This window comes from Lepisma saccharinum, chromosome 8 (genome assembly GCF_977018435.1).
Source record: "Lepisma saccharinum chromosome 8, izLepSacc3.1, whole genome shotgun sequence".
NCBI lineage: Eukaryota > Metazoa > Arthropoda > Insecta > Zygentoma > Lepismatidae > Lepisma > Lepisma saccharinum.
The window spans coordinates 32,759,315-32,777,984 of NC_139236.1; the positions used below are offsets into that span (position 1 = coordinate 32,759,315).

The 18,670-nt window shown below is 39.6% G+C and overlaps 1 protein-coding gene across 1 annotated transcript in view; it reads left to right on the top strand.

Annotated features, from left to right (window-relative positions):
* The window catches only part of hiw (MYC binding protein highwire), a 529,247-nt gene that overhangs the window by 182,807 nt on the left and 327,770 nt on the right, over positions 1 to 18,670 (top strand). The window lies entirely within an intron of this gene.

Sequence of the window (18,670 nt, forward strand, 5' to 3'; positions counted from 1 at the left end):
CCTATTTTCTAATGTGCCATTCATAACCAGATGGTGGATGGTTCAAGACTATCGATGCTCAAGACACAAATGGGTGACTTTTTCCGAAAACACCCAAGTATCAACCTCCCTTCCACGGATTACACCCTGGACTGCATTTTTCCAGACTATGCAGGCTTTGGCGCCTGAACTCGGAGCCAGTATAAACCTCTGTGGGGCTCCTGGTGTGTCTGTCGTCCCTACATTTTTGCATTGTCCCTTCATTCATCTCATTTCTCATCATTCATGCTCATCTTTTCAATTAACCAAAAGTCGCAGAAAAGGGAAGTAAAATAATCTAAATCAGATCAAATAAAAAATCAAATTCAAGACAGATATGGAGGGGAGCCCCCCTGTAAGTCGCACCCTCCATTCAAATGAAAGTTCGCAACGTTCATATGCCAATCTTCAGATTTTTCGTTCCGTTAAATTCCAATTGAGCCCAGAACGAGGTCTAGAGCTTTATATGTTTCGGAATTGTTATATATATTTTTAAAACCTGTTTCTAAAATAGTCATCAATTCTAAAAATTAAGAAATAAAAATTATGCAGACTTTCCATTAAAAGACAGGCAATTCATGTGTGCTGTACTAAAATGGAAGTTTTCACTCACGCCACACTACTTACACACGCGCATACAGTAGGTTGCATTTTGCCCCCTTCCCCGAATTAAAAACCTTCCCGCGCCACTGGTGCTGAATTCGAACGCTACTGATGATATTTGTAGCGTAAATTATGTTTCAAATTTCAATTTTACATGGTTCCGTAGCTTCACTCCGAAGATTTTCAATAGAAAGATTCTAAAATATATTGCCAATACTTTCGTGATTGTATAAAACTAGAGAAGGCATTGTACTTCCCATATCAATTCACCAACCACTCTCTTCGTCGACAGGTAGAAAATAACTACCAAAATACAATAAATATACGTATTTTTGATTGAGTGATTCAACTCCAGTGCCGCGCCTATGAGATAGATGCATTCAGCCTACAACTTACAGTCTAACAAGTGTCAATCATGCCATCCTTATTATGACGATTAACTCAAAAGTAGGAAAAAGATGCTGAGCTTGCCGAAATAGAAGGAAAAAGACAGTGCCACTGAGTAAATTATGATTAAGTATAAATATCAATAACATCATACCTCAATTAGATATTGGGTAAAGATTTTTACGAAATTATGACGCGTTTCAGGGGACACTTTTTTTTTGTGCAAAATCTTACAACGAACTATGAATAATAGTTCCCTTTGATTTCTTCCAAACACTATCACATCCGAGCAATTCAAAATCTATCATTTCCTACACTAGAATGTTCTGACCAGCTTTATATGCATAGTTCTGGCGTAGAATGATGGATGTCTAACTTGAAGGTGAATAACATACGAAAATTAATGAATACCAATAATAATAATAATCAGGGAAGCTCTTTCAACGGCTAAAAATAACAATCTTTTGTTGTCTTATAAATAATGCATTTTTCTATTCATTTTTACGTTATTTTTCCTTCGTAGAATATTTTTTATGTACAGTCATGGACACTTTTGGGTTGTAATGACTCCATTTACTTCCAATGGAATCGTTACAACCCAGAAGTGTCCGTGACTGTACATTTGCGTGGTTTTAACCAGAAATGAGCTAAATACGAATGTAAGTTGTTACATATCTCTTTTATCAGTAATAATAATAATGCTGATAAATATGCTCGTTATGGTCAGTAATATAATTTATTATCATTATATGTGTGAGACTCACTTGGCTAGCTAGCGTGCGAGGTCCCCCCCCCCCCGGAAATACGTGATTGAAGTTCACATAGTTCTATCCGAAGAAAAGGCATCTTCATGTCAATTCTAGATAAAAAAAAATACCTCCAAAAAACGAGGAAGCAGTGAATTCCATTTTATTATAAACTAGCTGTTTACCCGGCGTTGCCCGGGTATTTATTTATCCCAATCTTGTATTAACAGGAAAATAATGAATTGAGGACTAAAAGTGGTAAACGTTGTAAGTGCCAAAAGCGAAAGTGTTGGGAAATCGCATCGTTCAGCACATCAGCCCGTACGAACGTTCACACTAGTGCCTTTTTACACGCCCCTTGAACTACTTAGAGGGCTACCAACCACTTTTCACGTTTACCACATTATCAAACATGGCACATTTCACAGTTTAATGTGGAAAACGGTGTTTGAATTCTTGTGGCACTTACAGCGTTTACCAATTTCAGTTTTCATTTCTAACTATAGTGTAAAATGTAACTAATTTTAAATATGATCGTGAATGTCACCAATTAGCTTAGCGACTCCGAAAACTATGGATTCGACACTAATCTAGGTCTTGTGTCATTTTATTTTTCACCCGCTCTCACCCCCCATGCCAATAGGTGATGAACTTGGAGTTGAACAGCATTAAGAGCGACTCTGAAAACTATGGATTTCACACTAATATTGGGCGTGATCGCAACACAAAGTCATATCAGCCTGAATGTTACACAACCCGAGAAACACTATCGTTGTGCGGGATTGCATAGAGTCACGGATGTCTGTCTGTGGGGAATTTAATATCGGCCGTTTTCTATTATTTTTACGTGTCACCCCTTCCCACCCCACCCCTAGGGATGCCAGGGGTGTCTTACCCCCAAAGTATTCTTTCCAGATTGCAAGTGATACGTGTACCAAGTTTGGTTGAAATTGCTCCAGGCGTTCGAGAGTTATGCCGGAACAAACATACACCCACACCCACACACATGCATCATTTTTTTTATATATAGATTTCTTTAGTTTCAAACAAAAAATAGAAGGATAACGCTGATGGAAGAGGGTGATTCTTCAGTTGTAATAAATAGTATAGCTCTTGGTAAATGGATAGTGTTCGTTTGTGAGGCTTACGAATAGGTTATTTGGGTACTGACGCATCATTTATTTGGAAATTCCAGTGATTCCATGTGACGGAAACATCAAAACTTCAGTCTTTCAGAGAGATGAATATTTCGTAAGAAAAGTTCACTTGAAAGCGATTCAGTTCTAACTGACATTAATCCTGCCCATGGTGGCCTTTTTATATGTTAATCAAATGAAGCTTACGATCGAGTCTTCTTTCTTCCTTTTGTTACTGCATCCATCTTGCGGGGCTTCGTCGTCTACCATTCCTCCGGAGAGCTTCCTGTGTGGGAACGCTTGTCGCGGGCATTTGACATTTACCAGATCAGCTTTTAAGGTTTTAATGTTATCGACGCATGAAACTGAACATTTAATCGCAGCCAGAGCTTTCAAGCGTTAACATTTTATCGCTCCTCTGGCATTTTGCAGGTGGAGTTGGGAGATCAGTGGTCTCTCATTAAAGGTGTACGGTGTAAATCACGAGGAAAGATCTTGGTTATTCATTTCTAGTATTAACAAGCATATTAGGGAATATCAATAAAAGTGGTGGTTCAGGTGAAACTACTAATAGTGCTCAAACAAGCCTATCAGATGGCGTAGTGGTAACGCTTGTCCCCGGTGGAGACGTTGCACAGCTGTTCAGATCCCATTTTAAACTGTAGGTCCAGTCCCGATTAGCCTATCTTAGCATAAAGTGAACTTTGACCAAAAGAAAGGTGCAATCTATACTTTAATTTTATACTTTACGACGTACACATTATCCCAGTTGTCCGGTTTCCCTGTCCTTTTTAACAATTGAAGGGCCAGGGGGAAAAACGATGAATGTCGATTTTTCGCCCATTTTGAGATCGCAACGCCATCTGATAGTTCAGAAGCTGTACTATAAGAATGAGAACGGCCTTGGTAGGGAAACGATGAGAAGTGCCTGAAAAACGCATTATTATTTTGGCATATATTAACGTTCTTATGGAAAGAAATACTTTGTTTTTCATTTCCTGGCAAATTGTCTCGAATGAACATTCATCGTTTTTCCCCCTGGCCCTTCAATTGTTACAATAGTTGTTGTTTGTATCTGGCAGGGCTTCCTAAAAAGACCTGGAAAAGACGTAGAACTTCATAAAATCACTAAAACCTGGAAACTAAACAAAAACTACATGGCGCAACAACCCCCTAAGTGCCAGGGACTTTTTCCATTTGGTGTCGCCACCCATTACTGCTAATTTTCAGGTAGCTCCCCCAATTGTTCTTACGACGCTGAATCAACGCCGAAATTTTTTTTTTGGGGGGGGGGGTCTCACCGAAAAATCAGGAAAAGTGGGAGAATATTAAATAATATTGATGTGCATCTGTGAATATGGATTCTTCTTTTTTTTTTAAAAAAAAAAGTAAAGTGCTGCCCTGTGCTTTGCACCACGCCAGGAAGGCATCTAGGGGGTGTGGAGTTACGGCCCCACACTTTCTTCATCACGGCCGAAGGTGGGAGTGATGTCATCAGCAGCTTGAGCAGCTTGAACAGGTGGAAAAAAATCCCGGTTCTCCCCCGCCAGGATCGAACCCGGGTTTCTCGCCTTAACGACTGAGCTACTGCGTCTCTCATATTCTTATATTTATAGACACTAATTTTCTACATCATGTTTGTGTGCAAATATGTTTTAAAATCGTATTTGTTGAAACTGGGGCCAGTGCTTTCATATTTCCTGGGTAAAAAGAAATACTGTCGACAGAATTTAAAGTAAATAAAAAAAGATTCCAGAATTGTTTGGAACGAAATTTGAAAATACGTAGATACCTGAAGAAAGTCTTTAGTTGTTGATAGTATTAGTTTTGTCAGCTGATTGAAAAAATAAGTTTAACGGACATATTTTAGTCTTGTTCGTGTCCTTTCTTCCATTTTGTTTTAGTCAAGGGGCTTATCTCCATATTGCGTGACGGACACAAATAGCCTATGTGCTGACGTGCCCATAATTTAAAAAAAGAACAATCAAGTAAGGATGGAGTGATTCGGTGTTTATGTACCATTTCGTGATTTCATGTGTACATTTATTTTTCTTAAACTCTCAATGTGTTATTCAGAGAATTTTTCGATGATAGAGCTGGTTTATTTTCGTAATATCGCCATGTCTTATATGAATGGTCAAGGCGAGTCTAGCTTCTGACATTTCCACCTCCGTGTACGTTTTCTCACAATATATTACGTATTTGCTCCTGGCACTAAAAATTCTTGATAAACCCCATGGAGACAGGACGAAAGATCGCTGGCTCCATGTGGTATCAAATCCAGAGACGTTATAAACTATATCGGAAGAGGCGATTTTCATTCCTAGAAGGATGTCTGGGTATATACGAGGGCGATTTTTCTTGTACTGGCAACACTGTTGGTATACGTTTGTAAGTTGTCGCTGGGACAAAAGAAGAAGTAGTAGTCTTGTACTACGGATCGTGTGTAGGTGTTTGGTGCTGAATAGTACTGTTGTGTGGTAGTTAGAAGACGTTAAAGCGAAGTGTGTATAATACCGCCCTAAACAATGTTCACGCGTGAAGAACAGCGAATATTCATCAAATTTCAGGTTGCACGTGGAAGGAGTGCACGGCAGGCGGGCATACACAGCTGTAAAAACACGACGAAGTCATTAAATTTTGCACGCAACGTAGAAATCCGACAGTATTTGGGGACCTGCGAATGGTACGCACCGTAATTTTCGTACGCACCCACGTAATTTTCCTACGCCCCAAAAGTTTAGGAGGCCTAAACTTTACTGCGTATACGCGTGCGTAAAGGCGGCGGGGCATGAAAAGGTAGGTTGGGACTGGAAGGAACCAGCGGAGATAATTGCCCCCTGGGAACCCCCCTTTGTAGAAAGCAGGTAGTACGGGACTGCTTGAGCTTGAGCTTGGAAGAACTGGGCTCCGAGGAAAGGGTGTACGGATGAAAATGTACGTCGCAGTGTATGTCTCGGGTATCTGACGTAACGTACTTGCGTAAATTTCGCAGCGGATTTACGTCCGTATTTGCACATTAGTTTTTGGGCCGCTGTGGGGACCACGCATTACCGTATCGTACCATTACCAGATGGGCCAAGGCATTTGAAAGTGGTCGTGAATCAGCGCAAAATATCACGTTTCCTGCAATCAGGGCCCATCATTCTCCACGATAACGCAAGATGTCATACAGCACGTTACCTGTGATCACATCAGGCGTAAGTCGGAAGTCATGCTCAAAATGAGGGTGAAAAACATTGTTACCCATTACAGACTTCCATTTTTTTTTAAATAAAAGAAGTGGAAAATAAGTAACCCTAAAATCCAATACCCAGACGTGAGAGGATTTAGGATAGGTCGCAGCGCCAGCCATGGCCACCAGTTTCAACACATCAATTCATGCTCGTGTAATTAACGTTCCAGAAGTCGAGCGAAGAATTATTACGGATAGTTGGAATAGGAGAGAGACGGCTCGTTTAATTTTTTTTTAACCTGCCATCAAGCAATTTCTCTTTAGGAAAACTTGGCTAGGTTTCATAGAGGTGTCAGCTCATGAACCGAACGAACAAATGATTCATTGCAGTGTGTGCTGAAGGTATTTTTAGTTGGAACCGTGTAAAATGTCTCCAAGCAGGAGAGGAAATATAAGAATTCATATTTTTATTCCACAATTTGAAGTTTGTTACAAACGCATCTTAACGACAAGGCAATTCATAATGTTTTCCTTTAAAAAGCAACCTATGCAGAAAAAAATGTGAAAAACTTGCCTGCTATAATAATATACATATAATATAGCTAGGCTTACCATACGTCCGGGATTAGCCCGGAGAGTCCTGGTTTTTTAGTGCTGTCCGGGCTGATGTCCGAGATTGCAAAATGTCCGGGGTTTTGAGAATCTGAACATGAAAATAGCTACCGGTTTTGAATATTCACGACCAATTTTTAAGGTGTTTCAAAAGACTGCTATTTTATGTACCAATATTTCTAAAGTGGTTGAGTTTGCTGTGTCTTTGCCTGGAACATCTGCTCCAGTTGAGAGAGTATTTTCAATTATGGGGAATATTTGGTCTGCAGAAAGAGGTAGACTTCTAGTATCCACTGTTAAACATCTGCTGAATGTTAAAATTAATTCAGAACTTTCATGTTGTGAATTTTATGATGTTATTAAAACAAACAAGCCATTTCTGAAAAAGTCATGTCTAGTGAAAAGTTCAACTGAGTCAACTAACAGAACAGAGAGGTTTCCTAAACATCAGACAATGTATTATTCAATTAAACATTTGAAAATTAATGATTGATTTTAGAAAATAATGTTAATATTTTTTCTTGTGCAATTTATAGTTTAATGTTCCAATAAAATATTAAGGCTTTTAAGTAATTTCAATTTATTTTTGTGAAGAAAACTGGAATTCAGCAGTAACGAGTTGATCGCAAATATGTTCTGGGTTGGACCCCAAAAAATATAGTAAGCCTAAATATAGCCATCTATTGTACAGTCACGGACACTTCTGGCTTGTATCAATTCCATTAACTTTCAATGGAATCGTTACAACCCAGAAGTGTCCGTGACTCTACGAGTAGTACACCTCTAACCCTTTACTGATGCGCAACCTAGGCATGCACAAGAGTTCAAATGGGTTGCAGAACTTACAGGATACATGCACGCGAGATGCAACAGTGACGCACTTGTCACTTTTTTTAATGGAATATTTTCTTCGTGGATTTTACGTTCACAGGCAAAATTGGACAAGGAGAGTTCAGCAGTAAGAGAACATAGAAGAGTGGACTTCTACATTTTGAACCAACAACCCATACCCAGATGCCGATGACAAATTCCGTGGCGGAGTGATTAGCACAGCGCGCTACGACGCTGCGGGTCCTGGGTTCAAATCCCAGCCTGGGCATGTGTGTTCTTTGTGAGTGTCCCTTCGTTAATTTAATCAAATCGTCACTCATCCTCGTCGTCGCGATTAGCCAAAAGTGGCAGGAAAGCAACGCTAATTAAGCAAATTTAATTAAATCAAATCATACCGATGCCAAAAGAATAATTTTTATCTTACATCGTAGCATTTATTTGTAAAAGGAAATCAGCAGAGGGATAGGAAGGAATGAATGCCCACTCCGGGACTCGAACCGTGAATTACTGTACGTGGCTGTTAAAGGTGAATCAGCGGAGTACGGTGGAGTTTTGAAAGTGTTCAGCGTGAGTTGAAGTCATAGAAGGGCATGTTTATGAAGGAACTCAGGTTATAAGTTACTTCCACCTTTTTTAAATCTGATAATTTCGTCCATGTACGTGAATATACTGCATAGTGTCCAAGGGCGTCCGGAAGAAGGGAGGGCCCCGATCTCCCCGGAAAGTGAATATCAGGTGAAACTCAAATTTCCATACATGTAATTTCATCTCAGTGTTAGTACATTGAAGTAATTATTATAAAAAGTAAAGTTAGCGTAGCTTCCTTGCAGAAACATAATAATTTCAAATTCAAGCCCCCCTTTTTTTTAAAGAGGACACACACTATTTTAAAAAAATCTTACTCTCGCATTTAAATTGGAAGACCTATTTAAAATACAAATCTTGTATACTGGTGCTGATCGACATTTAGCACTCGTACAAAACACAAGAGATACAACTTTAAACTGTAGGTCCAGTCGCGATTGGCCTTTCTGTGCATAAAAGTGCACAAAACTCAAACAACGAAGACCAATATGTTGTTATATTTTGAAACCTCTCTTACTTCTACTTCTATTTTATAAATTTTAATATTTTCCAACCTGATGGGTTATCGCGACGATGAGATTGAAATTGATGCTGAAATTTGTTTTAAGCCCACCTTATGCTCAGATAGGAACATGGGTACTGGGTCTACAGTTTGAAATGAGATCTGACGCACTAGGTTATGTGCTCTACATAAGACCCGGGACCCCTTGGTTGTAAGGCGACAGCGTAACCATCACTTGAAGCCCAGAAATGGATGATGAGACTTGCACAATGATAACATCCATGCTTTGATCAGGGTTCAAACCTAAAGTGAGAATCATAGAACTTAAGACCTTCTGTAAACAAAAGCACGTGTACCCTAACAGTGTTGCAAACTTATGAAAGAAAAAATAATCCACATAGCCTACAATGTGTAAAAACATTCCATTTGTCAACAGATGCGGAATAAGCAGTGTATCACTGAGTGATGACCTGTTGAAAGTTATTGAATGTATGTTAAAAAAATAAATTTAAAAATGTACATCTTGCCTGGTGCCCGACTTTGACTCATCACCGAAGTTCCCTGGCTCGAATCCCGGCATGGGTGTTATTTGTGAGTGTCCCTTCATCCATTTCATCTGACGATCACTCATTCTCATCGTCGGGATTAGCCAAAGGTGGAAGAAAAGCAACGCTAAATTAAAAAAATCAAATACAAAATGTACATCTTATCCCCCAGAAGTAAGACAGTTCCGTACCAAAGGATTAATTTTCTCTCATATTTTACTAAAAAAAACCTTGCTAGAAGAATGTGGCACATGAGATAAATTACGTTTTGAAACCGGGGTTTCGTCATTAAATTTATTTGATGTTGGAAAGTGTTATGATTTATTATTATAGATAATGAAAGTAAGCTAATACATATGATTTGATTGACTAAATTAATAATTATGCAGCAAAGACACCAAGGGAAACTAAAACGGCAACTTCGAGAAGCATAAAAGTGGGGAAAGAAGACTGTAGAATACAGAAATATTTTGAGGCAGTCACATTTTATTGTACGCTACATATAAAATAAAATGCATATTTGGGTATGAATTTTTAAATATTGTCACATTTTTCTTCTCTCTTGTTGTGAGGTGTTCATTTTAAATCAACTTCCCTCACCCTACGGCCTGCCCTCCTTCACCTGCAAAAGTTTCCGGAGTGTGAGGATCTCACCATCCGGATGGTGAACACCTCTGTATTATAGATCGACTCCTGCGTCCCACCCGCTTCCCCATCCCCATCCCCATCCCCGGAGGATCGTCACTGACAATGTGAAATATACTATCATATGCCGACAATCGACATACCACTTCCGTTTCTGTACTTGACTTAGTGAGAAGGATTGTGGTTGGCAACAGCCTAATAACGGATTTCTTCCGCATCATGTAGTCCGTTCTATGAAAGTACGCTAATGGAAGAAAAACGTGAAAATTACATTGGATTATACATTTTAAAATATATTTTCATTAAAGGTTTCTGTTTATAATAATAATACGTGATTATTGTATAAATTACAATCGATCACGTGAACAGCAAGAAAATAGCGCCAGTTTCGAACATGGCGACTTCCATGCGTGCAGGAAGGTCTCCCGTGTTTTCAGAGTAGTCTTTCGGAAATACAGCCGTTTGAAAAGTGGCAAGAAGCAGGTTGTTCTTAACGTTTATGTGACGTTGTGTCTGTGCTATCCTGAGCAAGCAGTGAAGTTGGTGTCCAAGTGTAATTGTGTGTCTGCGTCTTTGTGTTTTCGGTGTGGTGAAAGAAAGGAAAACGACCGGTCAAGTTGTGAGTCCCGCGAAAAAAAAACACGTTGTTGCTCGTATAAACAAGTACACCGATTTTGAGATAAATGCAATACAACGCGAGGTGCTTTCGTATTCTTTCAATCAAAGAGCCGTCCTGTCCACTGTGGAGAAGATGTTGATAGTGATAATTGATGACGATCTCCGCAATTTTAGCAGTCGACGTTAAATCGCCTCTTGTGCCACGTTGAGTTCCTTTTTGGCAAGCAAATTTGACAGACGTACTTTGACAGGATGATGTCTAGCGCCGAAAATGCCTCAAGTTCAAAAAGGAAGTACTGAATCAAGGTAAGAAAATACATTACTTGCATGAGACGTGCGTAAATAATGTGTTTATTATCGTCTTCTTGTTTTCTAGTGCACGAGAAACCGAGAGAAAGATAAACAATCTCTTTTTATTCCCCGGCTTATCTTTGTTTAGCTTCTGCTAAAACTGGCGGTATATTTGTTGCACAAAGGAGAAAACAATACTCCACATGTCAACAATGTTGGGCAATAATTTGGTGGAAATAAAACCAAAAGGCTTGAATTACTGAAACGAATCTCTCTCTCTCTCGTATAACTTTGGCGCTGTCATACTGAGAGAGGAGGGGGGAAGGGGGATCTGTTAACCCAGTGTCAGATAAATTGAACTTTTGGCGTAGAAAAATATCTTCATTCTTGAAAAATTGATTGATTGATTGATTGATTTAGTTTATTTTACTTCGCGTTTTGTGCCCCTTGGCTAATTTGCGTAGATGGGGATGAGTGATGAAATGATGAAATGGATGAAAATGGACATTCACAAACAACCATACCCGACCGGGATTCGAACCCGGGACCCTTGGCGTCGCAGCGCGATGTGCTAACCACTCGGCCACAGGGTCGGGCCCATTCTTGAAAAAGAACACGTATTTAATCACTTGTAGAAAATTTATTATACTTCAATGTGTAGATTATCAGTTAAAATAAGAATACGTTTTTCCATGTTACGTAAAATTTAAGGTTGCGAGTGAGCAGCATATGATTGATGGCCGCACCATTCACGAACAGCTGGCGCGGAGTGATACGTTACTCGAAGTGAGACGGTTGTTTACAGAAGGTCGGAAGGTTCGTGATTCTTACGCATATCATTAAACTCACCACTCCTCTACGAAGGCCGGTAATTGGTGAAATTCTCGAAGCAATACTTGGGTGTATACATGATTAGAAAGACGAAGGTTGAATATCGGCGTATAGGTGGGTTTCATGTGACATCAGGATGCTCACAGCCGCTATGTTTGCGGCCAATTTTATTTGTCGTTTGCAAGGAAATTTCCACGTAACGTTCGTTACATCTGCACGAACTGCACGTTTGTTTTAAAATCACGAATGTCTGTCTTAGTATCTCCTTCCCGCCCGCTTGAATTGCTTACAAGAAGTGGCCTCAGTCATGGCTACTCGGACCCACAATGCAACAGTTTGCGACGTAGGTGAAACACGCCTATTGACAGGGACCCTTCAGGTTTTAGATCAGCAGAATATTCACAGATGATAATTCTTAAATGAGAAAGGTTAGTTTAGATGGATCATATTTCCCAGTTTCGCTCTCGCGAAGGCGGGAAAGGGAACACAACGAAAATAGCAACCTGATTGGACTATAATAGCGGGAAAACAGGATATATGCACATCCTGGAGGCGACTCCATCTGTTTTGCATTTGTTGGAAAATAAGGCGACCTGGCAACATGCATGGCGCTCAGCCAGGCGTCGGAGAATGGATTCTTCGGTCGCGGAGGTGGATCGGGACACATTCCGCCCCTTCCACGTTTGATACTTTTCTTCGCCGAATGAATAAAATAGCTGCTATTCTTAGCCGCCGAGAATGAGGCTGGAATCATTTCGGAAGATTCATGCCCAGAGAGCCTTATAAGAAAGGAAGTTCTGGAGTGTTTTTGCATCTGTGTGGCCTTCTCGTCTGTTTCGCCGCACGTGCGGACTATAAAAGCCGTAGGAGGAGCACTTGTGGCTTCTCCTTTTGAATCCTCATTGATTTTTCGCTTTCGGTTCATTCACGTCTATTTTATTTTTCATGCTGCTCTCATTCACCGTCTCCACAACCGTATGGCTTGTGGAGCGAATTGTTTTTATGAAAGACCCCGTCTCCAACAAGATTTGCGTTTACGGTTCACTGTAATCCACAAACTCCTAGATTGGTAAACACTTTCATGTTTCATTATAAAGATTAACTTCCCCTCCCACTCTCGTGATACATCGAAAGACTCTTGGAGCTTTTCGGACGACAGGTTTAACGTTTTCTTCTTAGCTGAAGTTCAGAATGTAAAAGGCAAGACTAGAATACTAAATATTGCAATGGAGAGGTAAGATACTTGGTCACAGTGGCGCAGGAATGGGCGGGTTACAGGACCCACCAATTTTTTTGGGAGGGGTACAGTACTCCAAATCCTTTGTTTCGAATTGTACTCATTATACCCCCTTCAAATAATCTGACAAGACTCCAGTACGCTGCCGCCGGCCTCCGTGGCGGAATGGTAAGCATAGTGCACTTCGATGCCAAGTGTCCCGGGTTCGAATCCTGGCCCGGGGCATTGATGTTCTTTGTGAGTGTCCCTTCATCAATTTCATTATATGCCGATGGCGCTGTGGTAGCGTCATTGCCTTATAATGAAGGGGGCCCGGGTTCCAAACCCGGTGGAGGCACATAGTGGTTCGGATCCCACTTTACACTGTAGGTCCAGTCCTAATTAGCCTTACTGTGCATAAAGTGAAGTTAAAACACCAAATCAATCAATCAATTTCGTCATACCATTACTCAAGCTCATCTTCATGATTAGCCAAAAATGGCAGAAAAGCGGAAGTAAAATAAACCCAATCAATCAAAGCAAAAATACTGCCGAATCTAGTTTTTCGTAGCTAAACACAAAAACTTATTTCGTCTACATTATCTCCTTATCCAAAAAAATTCAAACCACATTGTGGTAATAGTTACTTCACTTGATACGTGCTCTTGGAAAACTTTTCCACGTAGTACATCCTGGACTACATTTTGCAGACTAGTAACGAGGCTCTGGTGTCCTTTCATCCGTTGTTAATGTCCTATCATCCTTTTCATATTTTCGCCTTACATCCTCATCTTTGCGCTTAGCCAAAAGTGACAGAAAAGCGAAGTAAAATAAAACAAATCAATCAACTCCCCGAAAACTTGATAAAAGTAAAACCGGTTTAAAATAGGTGCAAAACGATGGAATTGAAGCCTAGAGCTTATCTGTTCCTAAACTGTACACGTTTTTGTAAACCTGTTAAGAAAACTATATTAAATGTAGCCATAAAATTTGTAATACATTAATTTATTTTCTAAATATTTTTCATTGGCGTTACAATATTGTACAAATTTTATTTTAAAAATTAAGAGCTCTTCTAAAATGGCATGGTCCATGATATATATTTATATCCATACTCAAATATCCAATGGAAGATTGCTGCGGTCTGTAAATCTTACTTTTTCCCCTGCGAAAGTAGAACGGGTTATTCCCGATAGGGTGCACAGAATCTAAATATATCATCTGTCTTTGATAAGAAGTAAACTTTACATTACAATTCTTCATTACCATTGTTTCCGTATCGTAGATATCTCATTTTCCATTAACACGCTCTGTTGCAACTATTCGTAATTTACGAGGGTTTCGAAAAGTCTTTGCCTCATTCAGCCGAAATAATAAACATGCAGGGAAATCAAAATATAGGAATTGTTCTATGTACCTTGCACTATTTGCCCACATAGTCACCACAGCAATTCAGGCATTTGTCACTTCGCACCACTAGTAGATGCCGGTGTTGTAGAATTCGGCCGGTTGATCCTGGAACCGCCGCCGAACAGCGGTCTTCTCTTCATCGTCGCAAATGAACCTCTGTTCTGCGAGGAACTTCTTCAGTGGACCGAACACGTAGAAATCACTAGGAGCGAGGTCTGGTCTATACGGTGCATGCTCCAGAATCTCCCATTCGAATGAATGAAATCTGTCGATGGTCCTCTTGTTTGCCACATGAGGCCTGGCGTTATCGTGGAGGATAACCACATTGTGGGCTTTTTCCTGATGGCAGCTCGCAGACGTGAGAGTGTGCCACAATAGCTGTCAGCGTTGATGGTGTAAAGTCTTAAATGCATCTTGTTAGCACCTAAGAACCCGTACTGTAGCCTATTTATTGAAAAAACAGTAAGATGGCGCTTTCGGTTATGTGAAACGGATATGAACTTTATTCGGTCGTAATTTATCGCAGGAATTGTAATCCAGCACTTTATTAGGACATAGACGTGTTGATGAGATACTAATATGTCGAAATTATCAAGCCGAGACGTCATCTTGAAGAGCGCGATTAAATGTTCATGAACTTTATTTTCTTTATCAGAGGTGTTCACAGAATTTTCTCGGTAGATTATTTGAAGATAATGGTTGCAAAAAGCACAATTATTGTTGAGTCATTGGTATTTTTGGAAGAAGATAATACAAAGTTATTTCTCTTTCTCTTTGTTTGTTTTTAAGTTTTGCAGTGTAATTAACCCTTCACAGAATTCGCGTCGATGTTTCACAGAAGACGGTGAAGTTTTCAAAAGTAAATTAGATTTTCTTTTTGTTGTTTAGCGTGACTTTTCTACTATTTTTTTACTATTCGCGACGATGATGATGAGTGATGATATGATGAAGGAAGACTCACAAAGAACACTCATGCCCTGGCGTCGTAGCAGCTGTGCTAACCACTCCGCCGACACAGAGGTCGGCTCGAAAGGAGATGAATGGTCTATATATAAACCGCGTTTGGGGAGCAAGTTCCTTTATCTTCCACATCTCTGGCAACAGGTTGTACACAATGCTGGTGACTACATCGAAGTTTTACAGATGTATCGCACTTGTATCATTTGTAAATAATTAGTTGCCACTATTGATCTCCAGTAATCCACGTGTATATATACACACGTGGATTACTGGAGATCAATATATACACTATCTACCAAAAAGTAATTGGGCACGTGTACAAAATGGTTGTCTGGTGGTGCGAACCCTGTTAGAACCTCGTGGAGACAACTCTTGTTGCTATAACAGCAGCCACTCTGTCAGGCATGCTCTCGACTAGTTTGTGGAGGACGTCCATTGGACTGTGTCGCCATTCCTCTTGCAAGATCTCACTCAGTTGGACAATAGAATTTGGCCGCATCTCCCGAGACCTCACCCGCCAGTCCAATGCCTCCCAAAGGTGTTCTATGGGATTGAGATGAGGACTCTGTGCAAGCCAGACCAATCGGTGAACATTGTTGTCGGCATACCACTGCATAGTAGCCTCCGAAACATGCCACCTAACATTGTCATCCTGGAAGTAACAGGGGTCCATTCCGTAAAAACGCCACAAGGTTGGGAGCATTTCATTGTCTAGTATTGTACAGTATGCCTGTGAGTTCATTGTGCCACGAACAACCACCAGTGGCCCCACTAAATGATACTAAATGATTCAAATTAGATACTAAATTAACCACCACCATAGGTGCTCAATTACTTTTTGGTAGGTAGTGTATATATAAATGTAGCATTTTCGCACAATCAACATCATACTCAATATTTGAGTAGACACACACACAGGACCGATTTCAAATTGCCACAGTGTGTATACACAGGAGGTAACCTATGCTGTTTTCCATATTTCGGTTTTGTGATCATTGGGTTCCATTCTCGTACAGCATCGTGTAGTATCTTCCTATAGACTTGCCCTGAATTGTTATGTTTGACTTTCAACTCACCCTATTCCTAAAAAGTCACAATGATAAACCTATAACAACTCACGAAAATTTCACTTGCATATTAAACTTGTAGTATTGAACGATAGGCCTACTAACGAGCCCAGAGAAGTCACACTGGGTATTTCCGGTAATGAACATTCTTTGTTCTTGAATATATCCAACGCTATTAACGAGGGAAATAAAAATTCTGCAACGAACTAAAATCTGCTTAATGTCATTTTATTGCATTAGATATATTGAAACTAACATAATGTGAGACACGACATTCTTGATAGAGCGTCATAGATTACTTGCTATAAAAATTAAACGACATCTAGCATCCCGGATTGCTCCTGGAAACATCGTTGTCATAACGAACTCTGACGTCCAGGATCGGTTCTGGAAACATCGTTGCTAGAACAAAAATTAAAAAATTTTCATTTTAAAATTTTGTACACTTATTGAGTCATAATGTGTGCATGACGCATAATATTTTGTAAGATACTAAAAGATCTGTTTTTCAGAAAATGGGTACCAAAATTTTCTTTACACCACCTTGGGTTCCTAACGGGGGGGGGGGGGGGGGGGCAAGATGCCAAAAATGGGCGGGGCAAAGACAGTATATTTCCATTTGTAGATAAGGCTTAGTATAGTACAAGGGCAAAAGTGGCGAAAGTTAGAGGGCAACTGCCCCCCTAATCGCCGCCCCTGACCACCTTCAATTGTTTCCTTACACTGGCATAAGCATGTAGTATCATGTGTGAAAGAGCCCTTCAAAACCTTTCCAACGTCGTCTGAATCACATGTGTAGGTGCCATGATTGGCGAAATATTGCAATTTAAAGCTAAATAGATGTTGAACATTGGTCAAATTCGCACATATTTTAATCCCCGTTCGAAAGACATGGATCTATAACTTTTTTATATTTTCCTATCTTAGGTAGCTCTTATAGCCTTTCAGAAACAAAAGGTTGAAATTTGTAGTCCAGTGGCCTCTTATAAATACATTGTCACTTAAATTTTGACACTATTGAACTTTCTACGTGTATCTTTGACATTCCATACAAGGAAATAACAATAAAAAATAACAAGCGAGAGAAGAAGGAGTGTTTTTGAGGAAAATAGAAGTGACTTCATCGGGACCATTTGCACAATTTTCAGACAATGAAGGTAGGATATATTGCACTTCTTCTGGAGATGTGTCACTCTCTAGATGTTAAGAGAGTGACAGCAAACTGGAGTGACATTGGGAAGAGAAGAATCCGGTGTATTTGAGACTGTATTTTTGGAGAAAAAAAGGGTTTAAAAGATTAGGTCTGTTAGAGCCCTCTGTGTGTACTGTTTAACTTTGTAAGATATTCGAGGATTTTGTTTCCTTGAGTTACTGACTGACCAGAAACTTTTAGGATTTGATTTGATTTCGTTCGTAATATTCGATGTAATTATTATTATTATTATTTTAAGTTGTTCAGAGTGGTGAAGTGGTAAGTGGGTGAAAGTTTTGCTTTTTTTTTTTCATTTCGGAATTTTTTTCATATTTCGGTTTCCAAGGGTAGTCAGAGTCGACCCAAGGAGGGAATTTTCAGGATTTGTCAGCACACAGCCAGTTTTCTCTTGTTAAACAGATACAATACACAGGGTGGCTACTCGAATTTCGAGAATTATACGTGAATTTGTCTCCGGGAATTAAGCGTGAATTCTACGTGAATATTTCTCGGTAGACGTGAAAAAGTGCAACTTTTATTAATCGAAATGAATTCATACATTTACAAGTGCTCCGACTCCGAGGCAAGTTTTTCACCGTTTAGCTTTTATTTTTATTGAGAAAGGAAGAAGGAAGCTGCTTTGAAAATAAACAGAATTCTCTCAATCCGTTTTCTTGGTTAGTGTCCTTCTGAGAACAATCTATCTTACAGGCAGAAGATTATTGCATGATACCTTGAAGTTGATTAAGTAAACTTGAGTTCGAAATTCTCATACAATTGATAATTTTTCTTGCCCCCGCCAAGTGATGCTAATGGTACAGTGGAATCCATGAGAACTACCGTGCAAATTGTCCATCACCATGTTCGTGCTTTTTATTTGACCCAATAAGAGCTTCAATAATGAAAAGAAAAGTCAAGACAAACTGTTGGCAACTTCTGCACCAGCATACATAAAAATCCATTGCTGAAAAACCCATAGGATGTAAGAGAAACATTAATGAAAATAGTCATGGACAATTTTCGCGGTAATACTCATGGATCCCACTGTACAAGCTCGTATCGGAGGTATCGTCGGGACTTCCGATGCATCCAAAATTGAGAATCTGCAAGAGCACTTCCAAAGTACTGGCAGTTATTTATTTTCCCGCTAGATGCCAGTAGCATGCAGAACTTGCATACAGAAGAAAGTTTTTCCTTCATTGAATACTCATATACGTTCCGATTATATTATTCGTATGGGCATATGTTTTATATTTATATGCATATATGTATATTTTGCAATGAACAAGAATTACTAGTA